The sequence below is a fragment of the Budorcas taxicolor genome, chromosome X (assembly GCF_023091745.1).
Source record: "Budorcas taxicolor isolate Tak-1 chromosome X, Takin1.1, whole genome shotgun sequence".
In the NCBI taxonomy this organism is placed as follows: domain Eukaryota; kingdom Metazoa; phylum Chordata; class Mammalia; order Artiodactyla; family Bovidae; genus Budorcas; species Budorcas taxicolor.
The window spans coordinates 80,041,187-80,059,268 of NC_068935.1; positions in this window are offsets into that span (position 1 = coordinate 80,041,187).

Genomic DNA, 18,082 nt, shown 5'->3' on the forward strand with positions numbered 1-18,082 from the left:
CATTAAGCAGAACGGCGCTGTTCAATATGGTAGCCACTTGCCACATGGGGCTATTGAGCCCTTGAATGTGGCTATTTGAATTTAGATGTGCTGTCAACGTAAAATATGCACTGGATTTTGAAAAAAAATTATGAAAAAATAATACAAAATATCTCAATTATTTTGACACTGACTACATGTTGAAATGCTAATATTTTGTGTATATATTGGGTTAAGTATATTATTAAAATTAATTTCACTTGTCTTCGCTTTTTAAATATGCCTACTAGAAAACTTAGAATTACATATCAAGTTCACGTTTGTGACTCACATTATTTTTTTTAATTTTAAAATTTATTTATTTTTAATGGAAGGATAATTGCTTTACAATATTGTGTTGATTTCTGCCATACATCAACATGAATCAGCCATAGGTATACATATGTCCCCTCCCTCTTGAACCTCCCTCCCACCTCCCACCCCTTCCCATTCTACTGCACTGATGTAAAAATATAATTCCAGGACTTTGAGAGAAGAGATCTCATTGCTTTGAACAAATCAATAAAATATATTCTGATTACCTTAGGATTTCCTTGGTAGCTCAGCTGGTAAAGAATCTGCCTGCAATGCAGGAGACCCCGCTTTGATTCCTGGGTCAGGAAGATCCCCTGGAGAAGGGATAGGCTACCCACTCCAGTTTTCTTGGGCTTCCCTCATGGCTTAGCTGATAAAGAATCTACCTGCAATGCAGGAAACCTGGGTTGGGAAGATCCCCTGGAGAAGGGAACAGCTACCCACTCCAGTATTCTGGCCTGGAGAATTCCATGGACTGTATAGTCCATGGGGTCACAAAGAGTTGGACATGACTGGAGACTTTCACTTCACTTCACTTCACCTTAGGACACACCCTGAGTTGTCCTAGGAGATTTAAGTTAATTAAAATGCATATTGCCTGCCATGGAAAATAAGATTTTTAACTAAATATAGTTTAAACTGTCATTGAGAAGAAAAATTTTTCATGTAAAAACAACTAGAGGGCAATATAGGACAGTATATAACTAGGGGATATGTTGTATTGCCCAGATTGTTGGAAACCCAAAAAATGACAAATCATTCTATGCTAGGAGTAGTCTGAAAGCTTCTTTGACATGACATGCAGTCATAGAATTTCAAAGTTGGAAGGGAATCTCAAAAATTAGAGGAAAAAAAACTTGAGATCAGATAAGTTAAGTGACTTGCCCAACCAGTTGCGACAAAGCCAGTGTCTTCTAAGTTCAGGTGTCTTTACTCCATCTACCTTAAATTGAGTAGGATTTTAAAAGATGGAGAGATCTTTTATGTGGGACAGAATGAAGCCCCAAGCTAAACCAGTGCTGCTGCTGCTGCTAAGTCGCTTCAGTGTCCGACTCTGTGCGACCCCATAGACGGCAGCCCACCAGGCTCCCCCGTCCCTGGGATTCTCCAGGCAAAAACACTGGAGTGGGTTGCCATTTCCTTCTCCAATGCATGAAAGTGAAAAGTGAAAGTGAAGTCGCTCAATCGTATCTGACTCTTCGCGACCCCATGGACTGCAGCCTACTAGGCTCCTCCATCCATGGGATTTTCCAGGCAAGAGTACTGGTTCAGTTCAGTTCAGTCGCTCAGTCGTGTCCGACTCCTTGCGACCCCATGAATCGCAGCACGCCAGGCCTCCCTGTCCATCGCCAACTCCCGGAGTTCACTCAGACTCACGTCCATCGAGTCCGTGATGCCATCCAGCCATCTCATCCTCTGTCGTCCCCTTCTCCTCTTGTCCCCAATCCTTTCCAGCATCAGAGTCTTTTCCAATGAGTCAACTCTTCGCATGAGGTGGCCAAAGTACTGGAGTTTCAGCTTTAGCATCGTTCCTTCCATAGAAATCTCAGGGCTGATCTCCTTCAGAATGGATTGGTTGGATCTCCTTGCAGTCCAAGGGACCCTCAAGAGTCTTCTCCAACACCACAGTTCAAAAGCATCAATTCTTCGGTGCTCAGCCTTCTTCACAGTCCAACTCTCACATCCATACATGACCACAGGAAAAACCATAGCCTTGACTAGACGGACCTTAGTCGGCAAAGTAATGTCTCTGCTTTTGAATATGCTATCTAGGTTGGTCATAACTTTTCTTCCAAGGAGTACTGGAGTGAGGTGCTATTTCCTTCTCCAGTGAGTACTTGGCAAGAAGCAGAAGGGCATGTGTGGGTTGAAAAATCTCCCCAGGTGATTCTAATAAGCCTCCCCTTGCAACACTTTAGAAGCTGAGGAGGAAAGGAAGCTCTGGTGAATTACCAGTCTGATTTGTCTGGCACTTCTAATGAGTTTGGTAAACTGAACTTTCGGGGTCTGCCTTGACAAAGAATACAAAGAAGAAAGATACTGTACTTGTGAAGGAGACTTAGACACAGTAATTGTGAGGCTAAAGATAATTCATTCCTGCACATTTGTTTGAATTAAGACATAGATTTACTGTTGCCTAAGAGAAAAAATATATACAGAATTTGAATTTGGTCTTGAGCTTTGTAAGCCATTTTTCTATGGCTTTCAACATACAGTCTTCATGAGAATTGCCAATCACTTTCAAAGTGCATATGATATATTCACATCATCATTTTAAGTATTGCATTGCATCTTATTTTGAGATACTACCAAGATTAAAAAGTGGTTCGAAAAAAGTAATACTAAAAATGAGCTGTTTATTGTGTTTCTGTGTGTAAGCATTTTATCACATTAAATCCCTGTTGTGTATGGGAAATTTTTTTAAAAATCCCAGTTTAGGGGATCTATAAGGGCCCTTAGAAATCTTATAAATGTAATATTAAACTTTGTGTAGTAGCAGAACTTTTTCCAAACTGAATTTTAGACAAAACCATAATTTCTAAAAGGGCTGCTGTATTTGAAGTGGGTACCCAGAAGCCTGCCAACTTAACCCATCTTTCCCCCAGCTTCTGCAGTGGCACCCAAGGCACCAAAGCACCTCTGAGGGACTCAAGTGCATGTGTGTGTGCTAAGTCGCTTCAGTTGTGTCCGACTCCATGTGACTCTATGGATGGTAGCTCCCCAGGCTCCTCTGTCCATGTGACTCTCCAGGCAAGAAGACTGGAGTGGGTTGCCATGCCCTCCTCCAGGGGATCTTCCTGACCCAGGGATCGAACCCACGCCTCTTACTGCATTGGCAGGTGGGTTCTTTACCACTAGAGCCACCTGGGAAGCCTGAGGGACTAATCTACTAATAGCATAGCCCCCTCATTTAGCAGATGAAGAAACTGAGACTCTGAGAAGTTAGGTAACTTGCCCAAAGTCACAGAGCTAAGATGACTAACTGGGCAACAGTATATAGAGTAAGTTGAAATCGAGAGAAACTAGAGTCCAGGAAAATAGTAGGAAGCATTTTAAGTAATCTATGCATGAATATAGAAAAGAGATGAACTTTTTAAGTATTCCCAGTTGTGACTCCCTGTTTGAAATGATGGATATTCATTTGTCATGTTTGAATCAACACAGATTTGTTATCTTAGATAAAATTTGTGAGTCATGAGAGAAATGTTATAGTCGGCCTTTTCCTGCCTGTCTGAACTGGGGCACTTGGCAATTTGTATCTTTGACCTACTGCTGTTTTGTCTTGAGTGAAGAATAGTCCACTGATATTCATACCTGTAATGCCAGCAGTAACACTAGATGAGATCAAATTGTGAGCAGCATAAAGCCAAGAGTAGGTTGTAATTTGCCAAAAATTATTTATGGAATAATGACTTAATCCTTAGTTTTCAAACTATCTTCACTAAGTATTTCTGAGGTCTGACTTTGCCTGACTAGCAGCAAGATGTTCATTGAGCCATGAAAGGAAGAACTCCAGTATGATGAAGACATAATTAAATGAAAGGGTGAAATTCGTACTTTTATATCCAACTCTGAGGAATGTGGTACAGCAGTTAAAAACACCCTGGAGACCGATATTTGAGACCTACCTCTGTGACTGAGTAGCTGTGTGACCTTGTAGAAGTCCCTTCCTTCCTTCTTTCCACATGTGTTATGTGCTACCTGAATCCTGTGTATATGTGTGTGTGTTAGTCGTTCAGTCATATCCAACTGTTTGTGACCCCATGGACTGTAGCCTACCAGGCTCTTCTGTCCATGGGATTTCCCAGGCAAGAATACTGGAGTGGGTTGCCATTCCCTTCTCCAGAGCATCTTCCTGACCCAGGGATCAAACCCCGGTCTCCCACATTGCAGGCAGATTTTTTTTTTTTTTTTAGATTTATCACAATTTTATTACCAGTAGTCAGTGAGGGGGAAAAAAAAAGCTTCAGGTTGTTACTTCTGCTTTTTCTGTGTCTTAGTTCGTCTACTTTATTTCTGTCCTTGCTTTTTCTTCTTCATGAGAACAGCTTTTTCTCCAATAAACAAACCTTTAGAATTCTGTGCACTTTTTGAAGCAAGGTTAAGTCCATACTTAGGTTTACTGACATTCTTCAAACTAGGAATTGAATTTTGTTTTAACTTTTCTTTATGGACAGAATGCATGACTCTGAGTCATGTGGGCAGATTTTTTACCATCTGAGCCACCAGGGAAGCCCACCTGAACTCTAGACACTGAGAATTCAAAGAACAAGACACTGGTTTTGAGCCCTTAAGGGATCCATAGTTCAATGGAAAAGACCAGTAAACAGTCAAATAGGAATTTGGTAAGAATGTAAGGAATAACTTCAGCTCGGTTGGGGTGTGGGGGGAGGGCACATCCTGTTAAAGGGCAAACTCCATCCCTGACTTTCTGATATCTCTGCTGCTGATATCCTTTTCATTCTGTTTACCCATGGATCCTAAGCTCCACCTTCAGCAGACCCTCAGAGTTCTCTAAAACTATTGTGTCCTCTTAGGCCTTCATGTATTTGCATGGTGGTGCCTTCTGCCGGCAGCGTCCTTCTCTCCCTTGTCTGCCTGGCAAATTTTTATTTAGTACTGACAACTTAACTGAAGGAAGCATTTCTTGATCTTTCACCTGCAGGTGAGGTGCCCTTCTCTTATTCATCTCCCTATGATAGTACTGGACTCTGGTTTTCTTTATCCACAGTCGTGTTTCACTAGCCTGAGGTCAGGGAGAGGGTCTCATTCAACTTTGTTTGCTTCAGCACAGCACCTGATACCTGTTAAGCAGGGACTCAATGTTAAATGAACTACAAAACAATGAAAACCTTACCTTCTCTGAGTGCTCATTTACTGTCAGGTGACTGTGCTGAGTGTTTTATATGCATTTTCTCAATGAATCCTTACAACTGCCATAAGAGATAGGTGTTGCTATGTCCTTATTTTACAGATGAAGAAATTGTGGCTCAGAGAGATTAAAATAACTGGCTCAGTAGTGTTCCCTTATCATGGGATTTGAACCCAACTCCACTGAATCCAGATCCTATCTCAGAGCCCATGTTTTTAACCACTATCCTACACTACAGAAGAAGGGGGAAATTACATCCCTAGAGAAGAAGGAAAGGGGGAATGGACATGTAACAGATTGTGCTAAAAAGTAAAAGGAAGTAAGGTTGCATCAGTAGGCTGACCCACATTATGGAGGATGCAGAGTCAGCCAGAAGTGCGTAGAACTTGATGTGCTGTAAGCAACAGGGAGGCATTCGGTTTACTTCAATACTTATTAAGGACCTATTATGTGCCAGCCGCTGTGCTAGCAGCTGGGATATCAGTATGTATAGTCTTTGTTCCTGGGTTACTAACTGCTAGGTGAAGGAGAGAGACAATCAGTTCAGTTCAGTTGCTCAGTCGTGTTCGACTCTTCGCGACCCCATGAATCGCAGCACGCCAGGCCTCCCTGTCCATCACCAATTCCCGGAGTTCACTCAAACTCATGTCCATCGAGTCAGTGATGCCATGAGCCGTCTCGTCCTCTGTCGTCCCCTTCTCCTCCTGCCCCCAATCCCTCCCAGCATCAGGGTTTTTTCCAATGAGTCAGCTCTTCGCATGAGGTGGCCAAAGTATTGGAGTTTCAGCTTCAACATCAGTCCTTCCAATGAAGACCCAGGAATGGTCTCCTTTAGGATGGACTGGTTGGATCTCCTTGCAGTCCAAGGGACTCTCAAGAGTCTTTTCCAACACCACAGTTCAAAAGCATCAATTCTTCGGCGCTCAGCCTTCTTCACATTCCAACTCTCACATCCATACATGAGTACTGGAAAAACCATAGCCTTAACTAGACAGACCTTTGTTGGCAAAGATTGTTTTTGAATATGCTGTCTAGGTTGGTCATAACTTTCCTTCCAAGGAGTAAGCATCTTTTAATTTCATGGCTTTAATCACCATCTGCAGTGATTTTGGAGCCCCCCAAAATAAAGTCTGACACTGTTTCCACTGTCTCAGTGTAAAGTGGTGTATGATTTTATAGTGATACATGGTAGGTATGACAGAAACACCAAGAAGGGAAACTTATTCAAAGGGTTCATAGACTCTCAAAAGAGATGGTGCTTGAGTCTTGAATAGGGACAGGATGTACAGGGAACTTGAAGTTTTTCAGTATTATTGGAACTTACAGTTGGAGGCAACATGAGGTAGGTAATTAATTCATTCAACATGCATTCATTGGATGTGTGGATGTGCAAGACACTGTTCTAGGTGCTGGAGCGAATGAAACAGACAAAACCCCTGCTTCCATGGATTGCAAGGCAAGCAGGAGCTATTGCACGCCCATTTGTAAGGCACTTATTTCCAAAAAACTTAGATAATGTCTTAGCCTGCCCCCCATGCAGTAGCTCTGAAAGAGACTACAGTAGGTATACTAGTCAGTCTTTCCAACGTGTGAGGCATACTGGTGATATGAGAGATGAATTTAGGTGCTATATGGAGAAACAGTTAAAACATTTAAATAGCTCTAAGTGAACTCCTAGCAGCTTTCTAGCATGATAGAAAGCTTTACCACCTGCTGTTCCCTGGGTGACTCCACCCCTTCCCCATCTGTTGCCATGGAGATGAGTGGCTTCATTTCTCTAATTCCCCTACTTCCATCCCTAGATGAGGCTCAGAGTGTCCCCACCCCATCTGCATGGAAAGAACTCTATGCTCCCTAACCTTTCTTCCAGATCACATCCTGCTTTCAGGCAGTCACCATAGAAACAGAAATCTTGTCCCCATCCTTCCAGGCATCTCCATGGTGACCCTCAACCCTACCCCCAGGACATAACCAGGATCAATCCCTACTAGAGGTCTAGAAATCAGGGTGAACTGGAAGGAAGGTAAGGGTGACTCCCTGCTGTGGCTGTAATCTTTGTCTCTTTCCCTCTGGCTCTGAATGAAGGTATGGTGGCCCCCCTCTCAACAAAGGGAGTAAGGAAACTACAGTTTGTAAAATACCAATTAGGTGCCAGGCACTGGGCTAGGCACTTTACATACTCAAATCAGCCATTTTAAGTTAGAGTTTAAGGAAGAGAGGCCCACAGAGAGGGAGGCACTTGACCTTGTTTCCCCTGCTGAGCCTCTTATCATCCTCTCTAAAACTGGGAACCAAGAGGATTTAATTCTATCCTTCTTCTCTGCTGTATGACCTTGGCAAATAGCCTCCTGTCTCTGAGCCTCATTTCCCCCATCTGTAAAGTAAGAGTATTAGACTAAGCGTCATCTTGACTATCCCCTTATTAATGTCAGAATATAAGTAGTTCTGATCTTTTCTTGAGGAACTGACTTTTTTGGGTATCAATGCTATTAAATCTGTTAAGGTGTTTTTGGTTTTTTTAAAAAACTGACATAGTGGAGATCTTCAAACTTTTTTGATTAAATACTCTGAGTTTATTGTTTAGAATCTCGAATGGTTTCTTCTAAGATTTTTGTTTCTTTTGTGATCTCTGTTTTAAAGTGATTCACAGGAAGCTGCAAGGAGGTCTTGTACATCCTTTACCCCACCTCTGCCAGTGTTGGCATCCTCTCTATCTACGATACAGTATCAAAACCAGTTAATGGACACTGATACAATCCACAGAGCTTATTCAGATTTCACCAGTTTCACATGAACACATCTGTGTGTGTGTGTGTAGTTCTAATGCAATTTTATCAAATGTGGAGATTCATGTATCCACAGCCTGGGTCAAGACAGAGAGGTGTTCAATCATCGCAAGGAATTCCTTGTGTTGTCCTTTTATAACCTACCTCCTTCCTTTCATTCTTAGTCCCTGGTGATCATAAATCTGTTCTCCATGTCTATAATTTTGTTATTTCAAGAATTTTATAAAATGGAATCACATAGTATATAACCTTTTAGAATTGGCTTTTTTCACTCAGCATAATTCTCTGGAGGTTCATCCAAGTTGTTAGCTATATCAAGAGTTCATTCTTTTTACTTCTGAATAATAAGTATCCCATGGTATGGATGTATCAGTTTGTTTAACCATTCACCTGATGAAGGACATCTGGATTGTTTCAGGTTTTGGCTGCTATGAATATTCATGTCTTTTTGTGTGAATCAAACATGTCTTCCACATAGCAAAATGTTTAATTTTGATGAGGTCCCATTTATCATTTTTTACTTTTATGGATTGTGCTTTTATTGTCAAGCCTAAAAACTCTTTGCCTAGAGTCAGAAATGTTTGGTTCCAAACATGTTTGAGTCCTAAAGATGTTCTCCTATTTTTTCTAAGAGTTCTATAATTTTATGTTATACATTTAAGTCTGCAATCCATTTTTTTGTAATTCATTTTTTTTATAAAGTTGGGATTTATTTTTTTCCCCTATGGTTGTTCAGTTGCTCTACTACCATTTGTTGGAAAGACTATCCTTCCTCCATTGAGTTGCTTTGTACCTTTGTCAAAACTCATTTGGAAAGATATGTGTGGGTCTATTTCTGGGTTCTTTTTTCCCACTGCTCTATGTGTCTATTCCTGTCAGTACTGCAGAGCACCGGCTTTCAAGACAGAATGCCTAGTGCCACTTGCTAGCTTGGGTGATCCTGGGCAACTTACCCTGCCAGTCTCCCACCATCTCACTCAGCAGGTATGTAAAACAGGTCTTCAGAGCCCCACCGGATCTAACCCCGCCTACCTCTCCATCAGTGAGTATGTGAGTAAGTGAAAGTTGCTCAGTCGTGTCCGACTCTTTGCTACCCCATAGATTCTCCAGACCAGAATACTGGAGTGGGTAACCTTTCCCTTCTCCAGGGGATCTCCCTGACCCAGGGATCAAAATTACATCTCCTGCATTGGCAGGCTGATTCTTTACCATTGAAGTCATAACATCACCAACTCAATGGACATGAATTTGAGCAATCTCTGGGAGATAGTGGAGGACAGAGGAGCCTGGTGTGCTGCAGTCCACGGGGTCACAAAGAGTTGGATATGACTTAGCAACTGAAAAACAACAACAAAACTGTGCCTAGTACAAAACACCTTTGTAAAATGAATGAAGAAATGAGTGGATAGATAGATGAATGAGTGAGTGAGTGAAAGAATGCTGTGAGCCAGGACCAGCAGTCTTTCTGCCTCGTGGCTTGTGCCAAGACAGAACCCCAGCCAGCCCCATCCATTTGCCTCTCTAAGGTGACCACCAGGTGGCAGTTGGAGCCTGAACTCTGGCTTATTTGCTCGCCCCCCTGCCTCTGCCCCTTGATTTTTCCCTGCTGGCTGTCAGTCTTGCCCAGGACTGTTTGACCTTCTCTGTCAAGTCTGGGCCAGGGGATTTTGTGTGAGCTGTTGAAGCAGGCAGCATTAGCGCCTGAAGCCTTGCATCTTTTTCTCCTAAGAAAGGTACTAGTTTCTTTCCAGAAGCCACAGATACTAGGCACTGGGCTGCTCCAAGGTCATTGTCTGCAGCCTCTAGGACATCAGGGCATAGGGATCTAAAGATATTTTCTCTCCACTTCTGCCCAGCTTCAACAAGCCTCTGCCTTAAGGGATGTTTAGGGGTAAAGGCTAGGTGCGTTTAGTGCCGGGGTGAAGCCTTTTGAATCAGCCTGGGTTTGGATCTCCACTGTATTAACTCTTATTAGCCCTGTATCCTGGGTGATGTTGGGTAACTGACCCAGATTCTTCAAGCCTTAGTTTTCTCAGCTGTAAAATGAGAATAATAATGGTTCCAAACTCACAGGGTGGTAGGGAGACTTAATGGGATAATGCTGTATGTATACAACATTAGCATAGTGCCTGGTATGGAAGAAGACTCCACTGAAGAAAAATCAGGGTCAGGGATGGGGATAAATAAGACCAGACTTGACAAGAACTGACTAGCGAGTGTTAGTAGGGTGCCGCTTAGGTGACTAGAAGACTGAAGCCAAGAGAAGGTGGGAGATCAAGGAAGGCTTCACATAAGAGACCATGTTTCAGCTGTAGCTCATAGGTCAGGTCAACATATGCCAAGCAATCAAGCTGGAAAGAGAATCCCAGCAAGAAAGAATGGTAGATGCAAATAGACAGAGGCATGAAACAATATGTGTATATCCCAGAGTACCTGTAAGTAAAGTATGACTGAATGATTGTTTTTTTGTGGGGAAGTGACAAGAAATAAAGGCAGGGGCCAGATCCCAAAGGGCCTCATGAGAAGGAGAGTGGGACCTAATCCAGCATGCAGTGGGGAGCCATCAAAGAGTTTAAAGCAAGGAAAAGGATGGTTACATTTGCTGGCTCAGCGATCCAGCTATCTTGAAGAAGGGCAGAGACTGGAGGGAGGTGAGACGAGCTGGGCTCAGATGCAAGAAGTTGTAGTGGGGATGGAGACCAACAGATGAAGAGTATGGATTCTTTTCAGAGGGAGAAATCAACAACCAAGTTTTTCTAAAAGCTTGCCTGAAAAAAGAAGGAGTGCTAGGGCCAGGGAAGGAAATTATGGTACAGGTTGTTGTTGTTGTTTTTAATATAGGTGAGACGAGGCCCCTCATTCCCCACAGCACCTGATACTAATTAACGGAATAACTGGAGGAAGGGCCACCCAGCCCTTTACCTGCCCAGTGGTAGAGGCCTATCCCTGATTCAGCATGGCTCCCACCCTCTGACTTCCCTCTCATCTTGGAGCCAGAGTCCCATGATACAGGGGCTGAAAGGCTGGTGAATTTACTCAGAGCCTGCATTTCCCTTCCACTTAAGGAGTTTCCCTATAGCAGTCCCCAAGGACTGGAGGGAAACTCATAGGCCAGTCCAGGAAGGTATCCCAGTTTGTTTATTTCCTGGCATTCGGAGAGGTTAGGAAAGTCCAGCACTTCTCCTCTGTTTCCTTTTCACTTTCAGTCGCCTTTATCCTCTCCTCTGCATTACTTTTACCCAGGGCGTATTGTTGGTTCTTGCTTTTCCCATCTTTTATCAGCACTTCCTGCCCTGGCATGGGAGTATTTAAAATTACCCAAGGTCCAGCCCAGGTTCACAGTTTGGAGGAAAACTAAAGGAACCCAACTGCAAGGCCCAGTTAGAACTCAGACTGCTCCTGGCCTGGCTGTCTCTGCACCTCATGGGCAGTAGTAGAAATTCTGCCCCTCTGCCCCAAGGCTATCTTCCCTGTACTGGAGACTTTTGCCTTTCTGGCCCACTCGGGTGAAAATATATGAGTTTGTCGTGGATAAGAAAGGGACAAATGAATACTTATATGTGGGTACTTTGTGTTGAGTGCTTTATAGATGTCATCATGTTGTATCTCCACAACAACTCTATAAGGGAGGTATTACCATCCCTATTTTATAGATAAGAAAAGTGAGGCTCAAGGCAATGACAGAATTTGCCTACGATTGTTAGGCTAGCTAATGGTAAAATCAGGAATTGGACTCATGTGTTTTTACCCCAAGATGAATTTTTATTCAGTAAGTTATTTGGGGGGAGTAGTGTCATGGGGTGGGGGGGTGGGAGGAGAACTTCCCTGGTTGACCTTTCTCCCAAGAGAAAAGGCTAGAAGTAGGTTTTTCCTGTCCTGGATGGGTGCCCCATCCCCACGAAAAGAGTAACCAGGGGAAGGCAGGGTCTATCCGTGTATAAACAGTCTATACACGGATCCATCGTTGCCTCTCCCTCTTTTGCCCCTACTTGGTGAGTTCCTGGGGAACAGGGTGAGCGGTCAGATTCAGACTCAGGTTTGCTGTCGCCTTAGACAAACCTGTTCCCCTCTCTGAGCCTTTCATTGTTCCAGCTATAAAATGAGAGTGTTGTCAGAGAGAAATAGTCTCGAAGGTCTCTTCCAGCCCTAACATTCAAGGACTGTATTGATTGTATTGTACTGTAGGATCGCCTGATTCATTCATGGATGGAAACAAATTTCCTGTTGCCATAGAGAACAAGGGCTTTTTGAACTAGAAAAAGATACGCTCAAGGAGGCAAGATAAATAGTGGAAAGGGCATAGGTTTTGAGTCAGCCAGACTTGGGTTAAAATCCTGTACACTGGACAGGTCACTTTACTTCTCTGAGCTTCTTTCATTATCTATAAAGTAGGAACAACCACTCCTATTTCTTGGAGTGAGGTAATGTTATGTGGCAATGTCAAGGGAAATGCTCAAGACCTTGTGTGCCTCTGTGTGTGTGTGTGTGTAAATGGGGTTTAGCTTTCTCCCCAACTCCACCCGACTCTGTCTATTTCGCAGGATATTCTTTTTTCTCCTCCACCCTGACGGCCAGGCTGAGTGTTTCTTGCCAGGGTCTTGGCTTCCAAACTTTTCTGGCAGGGCTAACATAGAGTGTGGAACAGCTCGACCTCTCTCACAACCTCGTAAAAGTCCTAGAGGGGATGGTGCAACCAAGGCTTGGACCTCAGGGGTAGCCAGCTGGAGCTTCTAGCCTCAGAAGCCCTTGGCCAGCTTTGTCAGCTCAGCTCCCTCACCCTGGCAGCCAGTCTCTTGGACCATAACCATCTGGCTAATGACAGAGCACTCGAGTTCTTGTGTTACCCTCGGGTTCTGGACCTCTCAGTCAACTACCTCATCAGTGGCATGACTGCTTACCAGGTGATCAAACTCAGCTCCCTGGAGAGCCTAAATCTCTCAACCAACCACATGATGTGCCTGGCTTGGGGCATCTTCTCAGATCCCCTTCTCTGTTGGACATCAGCCTGAGGAACAGCTACACTCTGGAAATTTGCTGGCTTGCCCATGGTGTAGTAGCTCACCTCAGCCAAGAATTCTCTTCATTGCATTTCCGTCTTCAGCCTCCCAACCTGTGGCAGCTCCACTGGAGCCCGGTGGCCTGTAGTTATCCATAGCTGAGGGCATACAAGTTTCAGGTATAGACCTGGGTCATAAGTGACTGAGTACTTCCTACTTCTACCCATCCAAAACCATCTCCTCTATTTTAACCTGACAACTCCCTGGTCTTTCTAGAATCAAGTCCCCTATCCCCAGCTTAGGGGGTTGCAGTTGGTACAATGATATAATGTTCAACCTGAAAGTATTATCTTGGCATATCACACTTGACCTAAGCAGGCAGCATCCCCCAAGAGATTTCCCTGGTAGGCTTCCTGCCCTTCAGCACCTCATAATGGCCTGGAACCATTTCCAGAATGTGACAACCCATGGCACCACTAGTTCTGAGGCCAGTCCCTACTTCTCCACTGTCCATTTGCCCTTGACATCTCTGGACAAATATTATTCATTTAGTCTTCACCCACCTGATTATTTGAGATTATGTGGACTGGGGGAACAAGGGGTTGCACCTGTGTTGGGGGCACAGAAGCCAGAGGGGAGAGCCCCTCAAAAGCCCCCTCCACAAAGTCTTTTCAGGGCAGTCTTCCCAGTGAAGCGTCTGGGCCTTCATGGAACAAGCCCAGGGTCTCACATTCAGGAGTCTTCCCTCACCACCATTTGCTCCCTGGCTCTCTCAGGCAACATGGAAAGTGAAAGTGTTAGTTTCTCAGTTGTGTCTGACTCTTTGCGACCCCATGAACTGTAGGTTTCTCTGTCCACAGAATTCCATGACATTCTCTAGGCAAGACAGGCAAGCATACTGGAGTGGGTAGTCATTTCCTTCTGCAAGGGATCTTCCTGACCTGGGGATTGAACTTGGGTCTCTTGCATTGTAGGCAGATTCTTTACCATCTGAGCCATGTGGGAAGCCCTCAGGTAACATGGTCGGGCAATGTGGGGATGACTTTAACTCCAGGGACCTTCTGAGGCCTGCGCTTCTCTCCATGGAAGCTCTTTCTGAAGGGCATGAAGGACTCCCAGTCACAGCCTCCCTGCTGACAGGAGCTCGGTGCCTTGACTTCTCTAGCTTCAAGCAGAGTAGCCTTCCCAAGCAAGGGCCTTGGCTGCTCTCTCTTGGCCAGTCTGGACCTTCACTACCAGAGCTTGAAGGCTATGAAAGGGGTGACCCTGAGGGCCATGCCTGACCACCTCACAAGCTTGGCTGCTTCTAGCAATCTTCTTCACTGCCAGATGCTCTGCTTTGGGCCAGACTTAGAGGAAGGCCAAGAGTATTCATCTTGGCAGTCAGAAGAGCACCTGGGTTTGATATATGGGTGATCACGGTTCACCATGTATGAGGCATAAGGGTCTTTTGGCTATGTGGACCTGGCTTGTGGTGACTGGTCTGCTGGTCATCTGCTACGGTCTGACCCCTGATTGAGAAAGAGTCACTGCTTGACTCTTGGTCTGCAGTTTCCACAGCAAAAATGTCAGCCCAAGGCCTGAGTAGGAAACTATGGGGAAAGACTGTGGTGGTATTCTCTTGCAAGACATGGATGCCCCAGACTCCTTGGGGAGGGGTAAGAGAATTGGGAAATGTGTGAAGGAAGATGAACACAAACACGCCACAGGGGCTTCCTGTGTACAGAGGGAGACACATTTCTCTTTGGTAACAGAAGTGTGGATCCCCAGAGGACTTTAAAAGTATCATGTTTGGATCTTTAAGCCAGTGTGCAGCCAGGAAATGGAGATGTGCAGCCTGCCACAACTACGAGAGCCCTTTAGACACATTCCCCCCTCTTCCCTTCCTGAATGGTCATGCAGCCTCTGCTTAGACATCCCTCTTCCTCCCTGGGAAGCCTGTTCTAGACATGGACCACTCTGACTCCTAAGACAGATTTTCCCCCCTTGTAGTGATTCCACGTGTGCATCCATTCCTGGGTTCCAGCTCTGCCCTCTGGAGCCGCATACGTCTGTCCTCTTGGGCTTGGACAGAAATCTGAAGACAAGTGACCCACGAATCCTCTCTTCTCCAGGCTAAAGAGCCCTCTTTCAATAAATCTTCATGGTATTAAACTGTCACAAAGTGTAACTTCTCTGGGTTTCAGTTTTCTCACCTATAAATGGGAACTAAACCAGATAATACATGCAAAAGTCTACAACAGCATTAGCCATATTGGAAGCAGTTGGTGAGTGTGGATTATTATTATTAAACTCATATTTCTAGATTGGATCACTCTTTGAAGGCAAGAAGCTGTGCCTTATTAATCTACGTGCGCTACTTAGTCCAGCGTCTGCACAGTAGGTACATAATTCGTGTCAGCTGTGAGATGGTGATATGGCCTCGATGCCCTGTTCCATTCTACTCACTCTTCTCTGGACATAGTCTGGTTTGTTCCCTTTAATGTATGAAGCCCAGAATTCAATACTGTGATTATTTCAGGTTTGAGTTAAGTTACAAGCATAAAATCTTAGAATCTCACATCAGGGATAGATAGACTTTAAAAGTCTGTTATCTAGTCCATGAAGTCTAGCTTCATCTCCCAACTCCTCCACCTGATTCTGCCAGCCCCAGGAAGTTGTCCAATGCATGAATATCCCAGTTAGCCAGGTTCTGGGAGGACAGCAGTTTCTGTGGCAGCTCAAGCCCTGTGGCCTCAACACATACCAGTAGAAGAGTTAAGGGCTTAACATCCTGACTGGGCAGTATCTGTGCTTTGGGCCAGATTCCTTCCTCTTTATTTCTAAGTGAAAAGTGTGGGTTTGTCAAAGGGAAAAAGTGGTGTTTCTGTATCTGGGACTGTGAAGTGAGCAGTGAAGGAAGAGAGACAGAGAAGAGAGAGACAGAGAGAGATGAGAGAGCAAGAATCAGAAAGAGCAGAGAGAGGAGTGAGTGGGGGTGGAAGAGAGAGGGAGAGAGGAGACAGACTAAGAGACAGTGATACAGAGAAACCAGAAGAGACACATGTACACACATAGAAAAGAAGTGAAAGAGAGACAAGGACTGAGAAAGAGAGAAAAGAGAGAAAGGAGAAACAGACAGTATCTATATATTAATACACACACACACAGAGTTGGAGATGGGGACTGAACATGAGAGAGACGCACACACAAGCCAGCAAGAGCAAGCGAGCATGAGATTCAGGCTGTGTGTGGAGCCTGGAATCCTCTCCCACCTGAATGATGGTTCTGCAGCCTTTGGGGCAACCCAGAGATCAGCAGCCTAGATTTTTCCACCTGGAAGAACTCCAAAGGTCAGTTGCAGGCCCTCTAACTAGCTAGTTTCTGATCTCCCTACTATTAGGTGGCCCCTGAGTGTGGTTCCTTCAGGTCTTGGTCACTGGGCTGGGGATCAGAGAGAGCACTCATATGGCCCTTCTTCCAGCTACCCCATGGTAGAAATATATATACAGGCATCTCAATTGACGCTGACCCACAAGGAGTGTGCCAGTCTCCCAGACCAGAGTGATGTTAAGGTGCTTGGACCCACTGTCCAGACAGAAATCACCTATGCCTACCTTCTGGCTGAGCTTGGACTTGCTGCTACATACTGTCCCAGCCACCACCAGACCTGGTCCATGGCTGCCAGTGCTTTCATTCTCAAAGAATCCACTAAACATTTGGGCAGGAGTGGGGATAGGGCCTACGCTGCATGAATGGAATCCAAAGCCAGGCCTAGGCTCACAGAGGGGAACTAGAAAGAAACAGCCGAAAGGCTGCTCCTGTGATTAACCAAGCAAATAGGTAACCAGGGCAGAATGAATAATCGACAAACACATCTACATTATGTACAAGAATGAGGGTAAATGCTTACCTGACAGCAGAGAGCCAACAAGAGAATAGGCAGGGCAGAGTCAACAATTTGGCCGCTCTTCTAACTAATCACGAGAGGCTCTCTGGATAAGGTGGAATTTCAGATTGCTAAGCATGTCTGCCCTCTCTGTAATGTGATTAAAATTGGTTTAGAAATTTGTGCTATATTTCAAGTGAGTGCTGTGCTTAAAGTGTAATTGCATTTGGCCGCGTATTTGACATTCTTGAAATTAGAGCAGCTTGCATGCAATAAGGAAATTTGTCTAGAATGGAATTTGATTTTTAAGCCAACACACAGAAGAGCAGTTACAATCTGAGCCTCTGATGGATGGTTCCTTCAGGGCTGCCTCTCGGCTGGCTCTCTCTGTGCTGAACTTCCTGTTCATTCTGAACTCTTCTCCAGCGCTCAGTGGGAGGGGAGCTTCTTGACCTCTGACTCCAGAAACCACATTTCTCCTGGCAGTCACAGTCTGAGCTATCATGATTCCCCAATCTAGGCCTCTCCTACACATCTGCCAGCCTGGGACTGTACACCAGGCGGGGCAATTAAGGACTTTATCTTTGTTACCCAGGACTTAGGACCTTGATCTGGTATCTGAAACACACAGAGCTGGTGCTATGTTTATCCTGGCTTGCTCTCCTATGTCAGAACCCAAAAGAGCTGTTAGAATCACTGGATAATTCAGCAGAGGCTGAATGGTGATGGTGATGAGAAAGGAGAGACAAAGAGAGAAAGGAGAGAGAAAGAGGGGAGGAGATATTTCAGGGTATCTCAAACCATTCCCAGAATGGACTCTGGCTAGTCAGCCATGGCCTTGCCATTGGGGGTTTACAGGGGAATAGCCTGCCTGTGTGACACTAGAATCCTAAGACTGAGGGGGACTACAGGCATTATCTAGTCAGTCAACAATTATTCTGAGGACATACCATGTGCCAGGTGCTATGCTAGATGCTGAGGTGATAGAGGTGAACAAAACAGGCCCTGTCTCTCCCTCAGGAGCTTCAAGCCTAGCAGGGAAAACAGTCTATATACAGAACTGTGTGATCCTTTCATTACTTATCGGTGTGCCAAGTGTTCTGGGAAAGTATAGCCTAGTTTGATCGTCTGGAAAGCTTCCCTGCAGAATTAACGTTTAAAGTTGAGGCCAGCAGGAGGAGAGGTTATCTAGGAGAAGGATGGCGAGAGGGGTTTGTACAGGAGC